General features: G+C 46.6%; 1 protein-coding gene across 28 annotated transcripts in view; it reads right to left on the bottom strand.

The window, feature by feature from the left end:
• The window catches only part of FRMD4A (FERM domain containing 4A), a 589,108-nt gene that overhangs the window by 206,855 nt on the left and 368,441 nt on the right, over nt 1-13,812 (bottom strand). The window contains exons 1-2 of one of the 28 annotated variants that reach the window (XM_070255331.1): nt 7,445-7,609; nt 6,777-6,888 (exon numbers count right to left, since the gene is read on the bottom strand). The exons of 24 other annotated variants lie outside the window; for them this stretch is intronic. The gene's annotated coding sequence lies outside the window, so the exon portion shown is untranslated. Of the gene's footprint in view, nt 1-6,776; nt 6,889-7,444; nt 7,618-8,155; nt 8,306-13,812 lie in introns of those variants that run through there. 3 more of the 28 variants (XM_070255332.1, XM_070255335.1, XM_070255330.1) reach the window with 3 other exon arrangements.

The raw sequence follows: 13,812 nt of genomic DNA, 5'->3' as shown, positions 1-13,812 counted from the left end.
CCAAAAGAATTTGCGAAGGAAACAAAGGAACAAGGTGTTGGAGAAATTTAGTGCAAAAGGCTAGAAGAGCTTAATCTAGTATGCAGCAAAGAGGAAGAGCGAGGCAGACGAGGTGAGTCATTTATCACAGGACGATGATCTTTAAGCTGTGGGAGGAAGAGGAACAGGAGTAGTCAGAAAACCACGGTGGAACCAGTAATAACGACGGGACACTCAGCCAGCCAAGCCTTTGCTGACTCTGGAACATCACCCGAGGGGGGTTCCTTTGGGGAATCGTACCTAGGGAAAATTGAGGAGTAGCCAAACAAAGAATCAGCCATTTCAAAGCCAGGCTACCAGGCGACCTCTTGCAGGGGGTGTGTGATGAGAAGGGATGCAGCAAACGCTGTGCACTATTCGCATCCTCACCTTCTAGTCCACAGGGAAAACTGCAGGAACGTGAGCTTCCTTGCTCTCATCTTTCCTACACACAAACAAGCAGCAGGGATGCTTGCATAATGACTTTTTCCTATTTCCAATATAAAACCAAAAGCCACAGGATAAAACTTACAGTTGATGGAATTTTTCAGTTGGGTTTTGTCGGTCCCCTAGGAGTGTGATCAGTTCTACTGACAAGAAGAAAAGAAGAATCCAGCTATATAAGAAACAAAGGACCGTGTTTGGGGATATTATTCTCTGAGTATTTGGAGTATCTTTCCAAGCTGGAAGTTATAGCTCTCTGGATCTAAATAGCACAAAATCTTTGTCGACTAAGTTCCAACCTTAGGAAGCAGGATGGCAGACAAACTAAATTGTGGTGGGCTTACAGAAACCGTATTTTCCACAATAAAGAAGGAACCACAAACAAACAGCAGCTTATAATTTCTCCATAAAATGACAGACACTCCACCCTATGGAGGCAAACGATGCCCATAAACTGTCCCTGAGGGTTCCCTTAAAATATACCCTGTCCTAGATGTGGCTATAATGTTCTATAAATACTTTTCCTGGTTTTACATTTGTTTAATGCTTTTATTCTGCTGCCTGTGTGTGCCTGTTTAATCTGCCTCCAGAAGACAGACCATCTCTCATTCTGATTTATTTTATTTAACACCTAGAAGGTTATTAAGTGCTTAAATAATTTTTATGAATATTATGCAAATTGGTATGTTGATTTTCCATGCTACAAGGTAAACGCTCCCAGAATTTTCAGAGTGGTCAGGAGGTGGGTGCAATGGAAAAAAACTCCCCCAAGATTCTAGGCTTATTTCTGCTATTAATTCGCTGCATTAATTACTTGGGTGAAATACAAATAAGGAAGTAGGGGTTGAAGATCTCCCTAATTAACAGCAATGAATGGGAAGTAACCAAGGAATTTTATACAGTGATTGGATTTTTGCCTTTGTTAAGAAAAACATTGTTTTACCCTTGATTGACATAACCTTGGTAATTCTTGTTTCTCATCTAGAATTTTTTTCAAGATAAAAGCCCTAAAGAGCTTTCTGATCATTTTCGAAAACTGAAGAATTTCAGAAAGGTAGGGTGATAGAATCCATTAGCGCAAAGGCAAAATCATATGTCTTTACCTCCTCCCCTCCCCTAACCACACTAAGGTTCCAGGACTCATCGGAGACCGCCGGATGCAGCAGGATGCCCGCCATTCTTAATAAGCCTTCTCCTTCCTGAATAAGGTGAGGATAGCTAGGGTGACGCAGAAGCCCTTCTGGAAGGCCAGGTGACATTTATAAAATATCAGAGCCAACAATCACGCCCCGTATGCCACTTTCTCTCTACGAAACTCATTTCAGGATTGTAGATAAGGAGGTGCCATTTCTTTCCGTCACATCTCCCCTTCCACAGCCTGTGGCCTTCTTACACCCAATGTGTTCTGAACCCCAACAGTTGGCATTGCTGGCCGTCCAGGGACATAAGTAAGCCAAATGAGGACAAGAGACACAAAGATAATTTCTACTTCTAACAGAGTCTCCCATATATTTTGTGTTAGGTGTTTCACAGATATGATCTCATTTGCTCCTGCAAATGTAACTTTTCTTACAAATAAACAAATGGAGGCTAGGCGAGATTCAGTAATTCAGAACCCAAGGCCTCATAGCTAGTAAGTGGCAGAGCCAGAAATCAAGCCCTGGGCCAGATGATGCCACGGCCCCTTTTCCTCTCTGCCATACCACATTGCATCATATAAGTCCTTGTCAGGCAGTACAGACTCTAGTCTTGGTGCTGCAACAGAGACTCCGGTGGGGTCCCTGGATATGTGGAAGCATCTCCTCACTGGTGGAAACAATCTATATACCCCCTTGCATTCCTAAAACTCCATCTATCTGAAATGTTTCACTTAATCCCCAAGTCTCGTGTGTACCTGGGTCAAAGACTGCACCAAACATTCAGTGTGACCTCTGCTCCTGCTCCTTTGCTGTATTCGAGGTCTCTGCTCTCCTGCCAGGACCTGCAGGCTACATCTGTGCTCCTGGTCACCCTGTAGTTACTCTGTTACGAAACACTCAGCCATCCCAATAAAAGAGGATTGAGAAGGCAGAACACTGCCCTCCATTGTGCTCAGCTCCAAACTGATGGCTCGTGTCCTCCCCACCCTCCCTTCTTTTTTGCTCCCTCTCTAAGCAACAGAGAAACAAATATCGGATATTTATTGTGGGGAGCCAGTGGGAGCAGAGAAATGGGGAAGCCAGCACTGCACTCCTGGGCTCAGCTTGTAGGTGCGTAGCCCAGCTCCAGATGGTTCCACACTATCTGGCTTCCTAGTTTGGGTTTGTCACATCTATATACTTCTTCACAGGCATGTGGTGAGAGCATAATTGTGCACTTTATAGTTATGAATGGCACTGCCTGGCAACTCTCCGATTATTCTTTCCATTCGCTGTCATGCATTATCCATCTAACTCCCCATTACACGCCATTTTTTCATGCATTCCTCACTCAGCAAGGACAAAGAAAGGCAAAATCCTGCAAAGAAGCTGCATCACCAGAAGAACAGGCTAATTCTGACGGAAATTGTGGGGTTATAGCCTCAAGTTTCGGGGCTAGCTTTTGGCTAATTTGAAGCGAAAATTACCGTTCAAAGGTTTAGCATTTTGCATTAGCACCAAGACTTTCGGCCTTAAGGTTGGCAAGATATTGCTAAGTGCAGAAGAGGGGCCGCACCACAGTAGGAACTAAGAAAAACATGGACCCAGGAGGACCTAGCAAGTTACATTTTACTTTAGACCACTGGTTTGCAAAGACACCTAAATCTACCAATGTTGGAACGTGGTAGGATAGTCACTCAGTGACTGACTTACTCAAATAGGATCTGTTGGGTGCCCATGATGAGCAGAGCGTGAATGCAGGGAGCATTAAGAGAACAGCAAGTATGCAGTAACCATGGATTGGCCAATAACTGCTAATTAAGAGAAGAGGAAGAAGGCACACGGGAATGTAGTCAAGAGTTTAGGGTGAACGGTGCGCATGTAATCATGTTCTTCATCATGGACAACTCGTGTCTTCTTGTATTGCATTATGGAATGGCTAGAGCTCCAACTTGAAGAACAAAATAAGAGAAACCACCATGGTAGAGAGCTGGCTTCCAAACAAGCTGGATCCGACACGCTACATCTCTCAATTAGAGTTGGCTATGCTTGAATGTCTGCAGAGCGCTTACTCATTCAGTTCCAACGGAGGCTACCAGCTCGTTTTTTTCTTGATTATTTGGTGATAAGAAGGCTACTGAACTGAACCAGATCCCTCATATTCCTTCCAGCAATCGCAGCCTTTATTCTTAGCAGTAATTTCCATCTTCAAAGAGAAAAGTATTTCTCTTTGAGGGGAAAACATCTTACTTCTACTCATACAATTAAGAATTGAACACACAAATATACACACACACACACACACAGACACACACTCATTAACACCCAAAATAAGCATTAATGCAATTCACCAAACAGATCAACAGCTCTGATCATCTTCTGAGAAAGTAAAAGACGTACAATGATAGATATTTTTAGGAAGATGCTACTAGTAGCGGAAGCGGCTGCCTCCAACGTAAAGGTGTGTCTAAATTATTCCTTATAAGAGAAAGACATGCTGATCCCATGGGACAGAGGAAAGGCTGGCAGCTGATGCATTTAGAGAAACAAAGGGAACTGCCTGCCGTGGAGAGAATTTTTGAGAAGCTGGATTTATGCTGATTTGGAAAACTTCTTGCAGAAGAGAGTAGTGAAACCAGCAGGGCCTGGTGTACCATGGCGGCCATGAAACCCAGAGTTCCAAGAGCTACTGTACCAGCTCTTGAGATTACATGTCCTGAGAAGAACAAAAACAAAAACGGAAAACGCTACCAAGGTACTTCAGTCTAATTAAAGCTGGAAGGAACACCGCAAGGTAAAATGCTCAAATCTCACCCCTGCCCAACAGATTCCATTTTGAGTGGCCACTTTTCCCAGATTCTTGAAGTCTCTGCTTTTTCTTACTGTAGGAAAAGTTCAAGTACCTATGTGTCCTACACAATTGATGGAATTATCCCTTCTCTTCTTTCAAATAAACCTAAGTAGAGAATTTCTGCCACAAATTTTATTGACACATCAGGTGATATCCCAAAAATAAAAGCTATGAATTAAAGTCATGGGTGAATCCAGACTTATACATTCTGATACTGTGGAGAGTGGCTGAAAGTAACTTACAAGCTATTTAACTGTTATCATGTCTATTTCTTTTTTGTTTACAAATAAGAAATATTTACATATGCAAAATATACGCAAAAATATCTAAGAGCGAAGCTTTAGATTTGAAAGCGCCCCATCCTATTGTCAGTCATTCAATGTGTCAGGATAAATTCAACTCTTAGAACAGATGGGTATATGGCATGTCACTAGAACTGTAAGCATTTTACTTACACACACATACGCCCCAGCATCAATAATGTGAGCACAAGCGGTATATTTATGCAGAAAAGTCAGTAATGACCTTCTCCAGAGGATGTCTCACTCCACCCCACACTTAACTAACAGAGGTAACCCGACAGGTCCCCTCAATAGGATGTGTCCTGAACTTTCATCTCATTGCTGCCCTTCCCAACACAAACCGATCACACTTTTTTCTTCAACTCATCCAGGCTGACTCCAGTCCTTTCCCCCACAACTCTGGCGTACCCACTATTCTACAGAGCCTTCTTCCAAGTTCCAGAACCCCAGCAAGAACTCACTCTTGGCTTTTCCTTTGCCCTCAGACTGCAACTTCGCTGTGACGATAATCTTGAGCACGGTACACACCTGGGACGCAGCTCTCACGGGTTATGAAATCAGCGACCCACTGAACCTCAAGGGGTCTCAGTTTCCCCAATGACAAGATAATGCTAATGGCACTAGCCACCTGCCAGGCTATCACGGGCCTTGGCAACAATGTTACAAATTACAAAGAGGCCCTACACCATAAATAACAAGTCTTATTAATAAAATTAGTTGAAGACGAGTGCCAAAAATATAGTAACAGCAGGAGCAGATCTCACTTGGTCAGAACAAAAGAGGGTGGAGGGGTTTTCTGATCCTCATTTCTACTAACACTGTTCCCCTTTTATACAAGAAGAAGAGCTTAATGTCTTTTCTTCCTAAAAGGTTACTTCTACCCACACAACTTTGCACATCACATGTTATTTCATTCCAAGTTATCTGGAGGAAAGAGTCTATTCACTGGCGGGACAATATAGCGTTGATTGCAAAGCATGTCCAAATATTGCTTCCAATTAAATTAACTGTAGCCATTTAACCTCTCAGGACCAAATGGATTCAAACCTATTTGCCGCAGGGCCCTCATTCCCGTGGTGCCTTAAATAAACCCAGATTTCATCGACAGCAGAATGGATCCCTCAGCCAACACAAGTGCCGCATCCCCTGACACTCTAGGCTGCAAGAGACAAGCGACACTTTGAGAATGAAAATCAGATTTCTGCTGATCTGCAGGTTTGGTCTTCTGGCCATGTCCAAGTCAGGCTCCAAAGAAAGGAGGCCAAATGCTATCAATGAACTTGAAGCAATTTAAAGACCAGGAACAAAACAATAAAATGTGTCCTCCCACACCGCCCCTCCCCCCAAAACCACTTTGTTGCAAATTTTAAAGATGCACACATAACTTAAGTTCTATTAAGTAGTGTACGGGATAGATTTTTCCATGCAACTCAAGGTAATTTGGGGGGGGGGGGCGGGGAGGTGTCAGCAGTGGCTTCCCCGGTTGAAGTCAGAAGTCTCCCTCTGGCGCTGTCCCACTCTTACAGCCATGCTCTTGGAAAAGGACGAGACTTAAAGATGCTACGGTGGAAGGGCGGTATGAGAAGCTGTTCAAAACTCAATCAGGTAAATACAGATCAAGTCAACCTGACCAGGTGTCTACACATACCCGTGAGGCTACACCAAAATTGAATGGGCTGCCATCGCTGAACAGCTCACATTTAGAAAGGCGCCTGTCTTAGTGTTTTGACAATCCCTTTCCTCAGCAGCTTTGAGGATTCAAACTGAAAGAAGCCACAACCGCAGGAGCAGCCAGTACTGGGATGTTCCATTCATAGGGGAGAATGAGGCTCATCCATTCATGGTGGGGTCAGGGAGTCCTGTGCGGGCATTGGATCGCCTTTCTCAGCAAGCTGAGCTTCCGGGAGGCTGGCATGGCAGCATCATTCAGAATAAGCGTGTCTATTAAGAAACCACCACCAGCTATTATTAGAACAGCCATCCCTTGGAAATTTCGCCGAATTTGCTTAGATCTACCGAGCAGTTACTCCGCTAACAACGTACTGGAGAAAGGCACCGAGTTCCTGATTACACACGGGTAGCTCACACAGCTTTCAAAGTACAGCGCTGGTGAATCTCTTCTAAAGGCAATATGGACCAACGTCTGGGCAGCCGCCTGCAAGACAGAGGCACCGCATCTGGTCATTTTTAAAGGACCACGTACGAACGGGGGTTTCCTCCTGTTCTCCTCCTCCCCCTTTCTTTCTGCATCAAACTTGCTGCAGCCATTTGGAACGTAAAAGATCAGTCCATTTCAGCAGACCCGGGCAGCCGGCGATCAGCTGCCTGCCTCTTGCCACCCTTGTCGGAAACGCTCCCTCCTGCACCCAAAGGCCAGGCCTCCCCTGTCACTTCCATAAAAACGGTGTTTAAAAAAAATCCTACCCAGGTCTGCCTACAGCAATGCCCTTCCGTTTCTCCCTGGGTAAATTCAGAGTATGAGGTGGAGGTGCCAAAAAGGGGGGCGGGGGGGTCCGCAGAAGGGAGCACAGTGTGTGCCGCACGTGGGGTGTGCACCGCAAAAATGTCACATCCGCGCCCTGAAACACTCTACGCCCTCAGTAGAGAAGTGTCATGTCCCTTTGAGCAGCCAGCATTTAAAAATGGACCCAGAAAGGCCGCTTCATCCATCGCCTCCCTGCCATCGCGGCTGGGAAACAAAGACACATTACCTTTCATTCGCGGCGCGGCCCGGGGAGCCCTGGAACTTCAGCTTCGCAGCTGGCGGATTCACCGACACGAGCGGCCCATGCGCCCCGGCTGCGCAGGCCCGTGGCCTACCAGGCGGCATCCGCGCCCGGCGCCTCCGCCTCCTCCGCGGCGCCCGCAGCCGCCCCGCCGGCCCGCCGCGCCCCCGCCCCCGCCGCCGCCGCCGCCCCGCGGGGCCGCCGTCAGCCCATCGCCCGCTCGCGCCCAGCCTGGCCGCGCGCCAGGGCGCACCGCCGCCCGCCCGCCCCTCGCCCGCGCCCGGGCCGCCGCATGCTGCGGGCCCCCGCCCGCCTCCCCGGCCCCGGCGCACAGCGAGCGCGCTCGGCCGGCGCGGCAGCCGAGGGCAGGCGGGCGCGGGAGGCCGGCGATCGGCAGGCTCCGGCCAGTCCCGGCGGCCGAGCGCGCCGCCGCCGCCGCGCCCGCCAACGAGGAGCGCCCCCGCCGCGCGCGCTCAGCCCGGCCGCGGCCCCTGCACCGCCGGGGACCCTCCCGCTGCCCCCGCAGGGAGGACAAAGTTAGGTGCCGCCCGCCGGGAGAGGCTGTGCGGAGCCACAGACGTGCGGGAGGGAGAGCAGGGATTCTGAAACGGAGGGCCCCCCTCCCCCGCAACAAAACCCGCCCAGATGCACCGCGGGCAGCCCGCGCCTACCCTGGGAGCCCGAGCAGGAGGCTACCTTGGCTGAACTTGGCTGAAGGGGCAGCTCGTATTTCCCGATCGAATCCAATTTTCTTGAATTTTAATCTCCCCTCAACTCTTTGGAAATGGGAGTTCCTGCGAGATGACCTAGTCATGAGGCTATTGTCAAGGATTCGCAACAATTACTGGGAAAAGGAGACTTCCATTTCAAGAGACCGGGGGGAGAAAATCGGGCTGACACGTTCTCTTTCCAAAAAAGAGAAACAAACTCGGAGAATATCGCTAGCAAGAACAATAACTCAATTCACATTGTATGTCTAAATGTTTATTGCTTCAGGAGCTCAATTTGCCCCAGACACATTTTTTTCACGAATTGTCAAAACACGGTGGATAAAATAAAAGGGAGAAGCAGACAGGAGCACCCGCCTAGCGAGGGCGGAAAAGCTGCCTGTCTCAGAGGTAAAATCTTTCTCTAGAACTCACTCATCGCTGGAATCCCAATATCCACCTATTCATCCACCCACCCATCCATCCATCCATCCATCCACCCTCCCACCCATCCATCCATCCACCCTCCCATCCATTCATCCATCCATCCATCCATCCCACCCATCCTCCACGCGTCCATCAACCCACCCATCCACCCATCCATCCACCCATCCATCCACCCACTGTTGAAGGGAGAGACTGGTTGTCTTCTCACCACAGTGGAAGGAGACGCTGGTGGATCTGGCACCATTATTTCCAGGGCACTGGCTGGAGTGAAAACTTACAAACTTAGTAATAAAAAGAGATCTTGCACATCTTATTTTCCAATCCATCTTTCCAGACCCAGGTCGTGTAATCTTTGTTAAGGATCTCTGGGGAAAAATTTTGACAGTTCAAGAGGTCTCCTAGTGAATGGAAGGGAAACTCCCTGTACAATGAGTGTTGGAGAAAAAGGTGAACAGCTGTGATAATGAACACCTGTCTTATTTTAAGCTGTGGCAATCACATATGGGGGCTGGGGGACTTGACTTGATTCTCTGAGTCTGAGTAACGGGAAGTGGAGTCTGAATAGGATGCTTCTGTACTTTCAGAGTCCTTGCGGATCATTCTAATGCAAAGCCCCGTTCTTTCATGATGCAATTGTTCTGCGGCCCTCAGCGGGAATATCATTCCTTTGGAAGCAGGCTGTTTCCAGTGCTGATTTGTTTTGACTGTGACACCTGGCAGGGGGGGAGTGACGAAAGGTGCAGACTTCTTATTTCTCTTCCATCATTTAGTTCCCCCTCTTAGAGAAGTCATTGGATTCCATCTACTTCCACCTGCTGCTTTTTCCCTTTGGCCACTGGAATTCTCAATTTGTCCTAAACTGAACTTGTCCCACAGGCAAATCCTCTTCCAGGTTCCCCATCTTACTGAACAGCATCCCTCCTCCTCTCATAAGCCAGAAACAGAGATGAAGGGGTCTTTCAACCCCTTCCTTTCTTTCATTCCTCGCATTCAAGTTATCGCCAAGCCTGTCCTCATAAAGAGTTCTGGAAAGTTCCTTGAGAGCAGCCCCTTGGCCAACTTGTTCCGACAGTGCCTGGTGCGGGTTAACCTTCATTGATGAGCTTCCCCTGCCCCCATCCTCTTTCAGTCACATCGCCTTTTATCGAGATTTCTCCAGCAGCCTCCTAATGGGACACCAGTCTTGTGTCTCAAATGCATTCTCCACACCAGCTGGAGTGATTTTCCTAAAACTCAGATGTGACCATGGGACTTCCTGTTTAAACCCGTTCAGGCTTCCTGGCTCTTAGGAATAAAGTCCACACTTCTTCAGATGGCAGAATGTCCTGAGCACCTGGCCCTCCTTAGCCATCCAGCCTTATCTTTTGCCAACCGAGCCCACCAAGGTCCCTGTCACTCTCTACCCTCCAGCCACCTAACCCTCTTCCAGGTCCCCTATATTCCAGGGTCTCACTCATCCGCTTGCCACCCAGCAGCCAGTGACTGTAGAAACAGATCATGTCACTGCATTGCTTAAAGACTGTCCATGGCTTCTCATTGCTCCTGGAGCATCCTCTCCATCTTCATCACACGTTAATCTCCCCGTCCCTCACTATGCTTTGCCACACAGGCCACCTTTCTGCCCTTGAACGACTCTTTCCGTCTCTTGGCTCTGGCATTTCTTGTTCCTCCTGCCTGGAATGCTCAGCCACCTCCCAGCCCCACCCTTTGCATAGCTGGCTCCTTGTCATCCTTTAGGTTTTAGCTCAAACACTGCCTCCTAGATAACCTTCTCTGGTCAGCTGGGGCGGGGGCGGGGGGGGGGGGGAGTGGGCTCCCCTAGGTGTTCCTTTTATCATTATCTTGTTTATTTCCTCCTTAACACTTACCCACAATTCACAGCTGCCTGTTACAGGCACAGACTGATGTCAGAATGCCTGGGCTTGACTCTTGCCTCAGCCACCTGCTAGCTGTATAACCTTGGGCAAGTTTCTTAACCTCTCTGTACCTTGGTTTTCTCATCTATGAAATGGGAATAATAACACTGCCTATCTCATAGGGTTATTCTGAGGATTAAATGAATCAGCATATATATGATTTATTCTCAGTATTTTCCCACTACCTGGGCTAGTACCTGACACAGGATCTCTTTACCCCTAAGCCTTTTGTGTTTGGGGCCCAGACTGAGAATGGATAAAAATATAGGGAAGAAAAGCTTTATTTGAAGAATTTCAGTACTGAGAGAAATAGGCCATAGTAAAACTTGATGAATGAGAGAAAATTCAAACAAATTATCTGGAAGTTAATGAAAATATGAAGGAAATATATTCTCTGTTTCACCAGTGATGATCCCTGGGTTTGAGAGATGACAAGCTTAGCAGTCAGAATTCTGTAATGGTCTGTTTCCTGAAGCGCGGCCAATTCCACCACCGAGAATTCAGGCAGTTACTTGCAAAGGTGTAAAGAATCAAAGGACGTTTGCAAAGCGTTGGTCCATCGGCCAGCCCTAACATGCAGTTGTGAGGAAAGAAGATAGAGCGTTTCCATTTTCAGCTGGAGCTTAATACTTTTTGAAGCTCTAATGGAAAAAAGAAACATGGCAGGGTCGTTTCTGGATGTTCCCCTTTGTGTTTTGCTAGAGAAGATTCAGAAAGAAGGAGATAAGTTTTCCCTTTGTCCTTCCAGAGGGCCAGCAGGATTTTGAGACCTCGAGCCCTGGGGCTCCCCTTGCCTCTCTCACAGGGTTGAGGAGCTTTGTTTGAAAAGAGCTGAACTCTGAAAGCAGGGAGAGGCGCTCTGAGGCTTGGAAATGGAGGATGGAGACAGGGATGGAGAAGGTGGTAACACCCCAAGAAGAAGGAAAGAATTTGAGAGACCCATAATCTGTCCACATAGTGTCTCCAGAGGGCGTGGGCCATCTGATGGGGTACCATGTGGACGCTGGATGGGGTTTTCAATCCTAAGAGGTGTGTCTTAGGCACAGTAAAGGATCTTGGGGTTTGACCAGAAGGGATGGTCTTTGCTTTAAAATGGACCTCAAGTTCTTGGACACGGAGCATCTCAGTGATAACTATGTTGCACTGATGACAAGAGACCCTTCTCCTGTCTTGAGGGGCAATGTGAGCTGGGGGAGAGGAAAGAATGAGTGAATCTCTGCTACCTTGGTGAGTGAGGACGTAGTCAGATTTAATTGGGTTTAGAGAAGTAAATTAATGTGATGTTTTTTATATCCAAAGTTGCAGAGCAAAAATTATAGCCACTACACTAATGAAAAGTACCAAGTTCTTAACTCTGGGATCTGAAGTCACAGTTTTCCTAACAAGCTCAAGGCAATATATGGGGCACTTAGGAGAAGATTGCTCAGCTTGGGTCTTAGCCAGAGTACCACTGTTGGTGGAGAAAGATGGATCCCCTCATGCCTTTGTGATTCTGCCCAGCTGAGGACAGACGCCAGCGTGGGAGCAGATGTGAGTCTGGCCTGCACAGTCCCTTCCTGGGAGCCACAACATCAGACAGTCCTGGACTCCTTGTTCAAGGCCCAGGGTGACCTTGAACGGTCTCTGAACCTTTTGGTGCCCATTTCTTCACCTTTAAGTTGGACCTGAAAATAATATCCATCTCCAGCCTTATGAAGAGTATGGATTTAACACATATTAAGTATTTCCAAAACCATCCCATGGATAATAATTGATAGTTGACCTTATAAGGAATACATATTCTGTACCAGGCACAGTGCTCAGAACTTTCCAAGTGTTCATTAGCAGGATCATCCCAAGATTCCTATGAGGCGGAAACTGTGTTTATTTCTCTTTACAGATGAAAAACTTGGGGTTTAAAAAAGATTAACAGGCTGAGGCAATCCTGTTCATAGATTTGAACCCAGAGTCATCCTATTAAGACTCTGAGCCCTTATCTTCCATGCTTGACCACCACGTACTACACAAATGAAACCTTGGCAATCACAGTGAGCAGGTCACGAACTCACTTTATATGCAACTATTAATTATGGATCGGATCACAATTGGAGTCGGCTGGGACCTGGGAGCTGACAGTACACTGTATTGTTACATTAGTTCCTAACCTGCAGCATATGGATGTAGATTTACGTTCCATTTCCTGTCTTTCTAGGGAATAACACTGGCCTCTTCTCCTTCCATATTCAATCAGATTTCAAGGATAAAGAAAGACCCCCTCTGGGGCAGGTTAAAGTACTTGACTGGTTTTAAGTGAACCCCATTATATTTTTATACCCAATCCTTTTTTCGCCTTACTCCCAGTTCAATGAAAGGCCAATAGTGAACCACTTCAATGAAAGAGAAAGAATTTCATCTCCTCTTGTGGCCTGAGAGTAAGTACTTAAAACCATGGTCCCCCGGGTATATGAAGAAATCATCTAATAGCTATGTTTTATTTTGTTATTTTTTTAAATAGCAATGTCATTTTTTTAATAGCTATAGTTTATAATCTTGTTATGTTCTCATTACATTAGATTATTGCTTATTATTTTTTCCTGGTTGGGAATCCTGGTTTAGGCCGCTTCAGCGCACGGCAACAGAAACCCAGGGCAAGTCTTTCTGAAACACAGACAAGAATCAATTAAAACATCGCAAGCTAATTAATGTAATTTGGAGCCCCTGGGAGCAGCTGTATTACAGTGAGCACCATAGTATAAAATTGGTGTACGTTACAAGTACACTCAAGTCCGTAGGTTAGCTCTTTCACCAACCCCTCTCTGTTTATTTACTCAGAAATATACATTAATAACCATAGTTAACACTTAGTTGGCACTTAGCAAGTGCCAGATGCTGATTATGTGCTTTACATACAATAACTCATTTAACCTTCTCAACAGCCTTATGAGTTGATACTATTATTAACCCCATTTAGAGGGAAGGGAATTAAGGAACAGAGAGAGGTTTTATAACCCATCTCAGATCCCACAGATGATAAGCAGGGAACAGCCAGTTATCAAACTCAGGCAGTCTGACTTCAGAGGTGGTGTTAGCAACCTCCTTCATCTTGCCTTCCACATGTCAAGTGTTTGGAGGCATCGCATCCCTTACAAATAGAGCCTAGCACGGTATCTGTCTGCTGGAACTCAATACTTGTGATTTATTTGTTGGTCCATTGCCTCGTTACGAAAGGGGAGTTAAGACAGAAATATTTGTGAAATTGAATGGAAAAAGTTTTCAGCAAGAATTCCTCTTTTGGTTGTAACTT

This window comes from Equus caballus, chromosome 29 (assembly GCF_041296265.1).
Source record: "Equus caballus isolate H_3958 breed thoroughbred chromosome 29, TB-T2T, whole genome shotgun sequence".
Lineage (NCBI taxonomy): Eukaryota > Metazoa > Chordata > Mammalia > Perissodactyla > Equidae > Equus > Equus caballus.
This window is presented reverse-complemented; position numbering and strand designations above follow the sequence as displayed.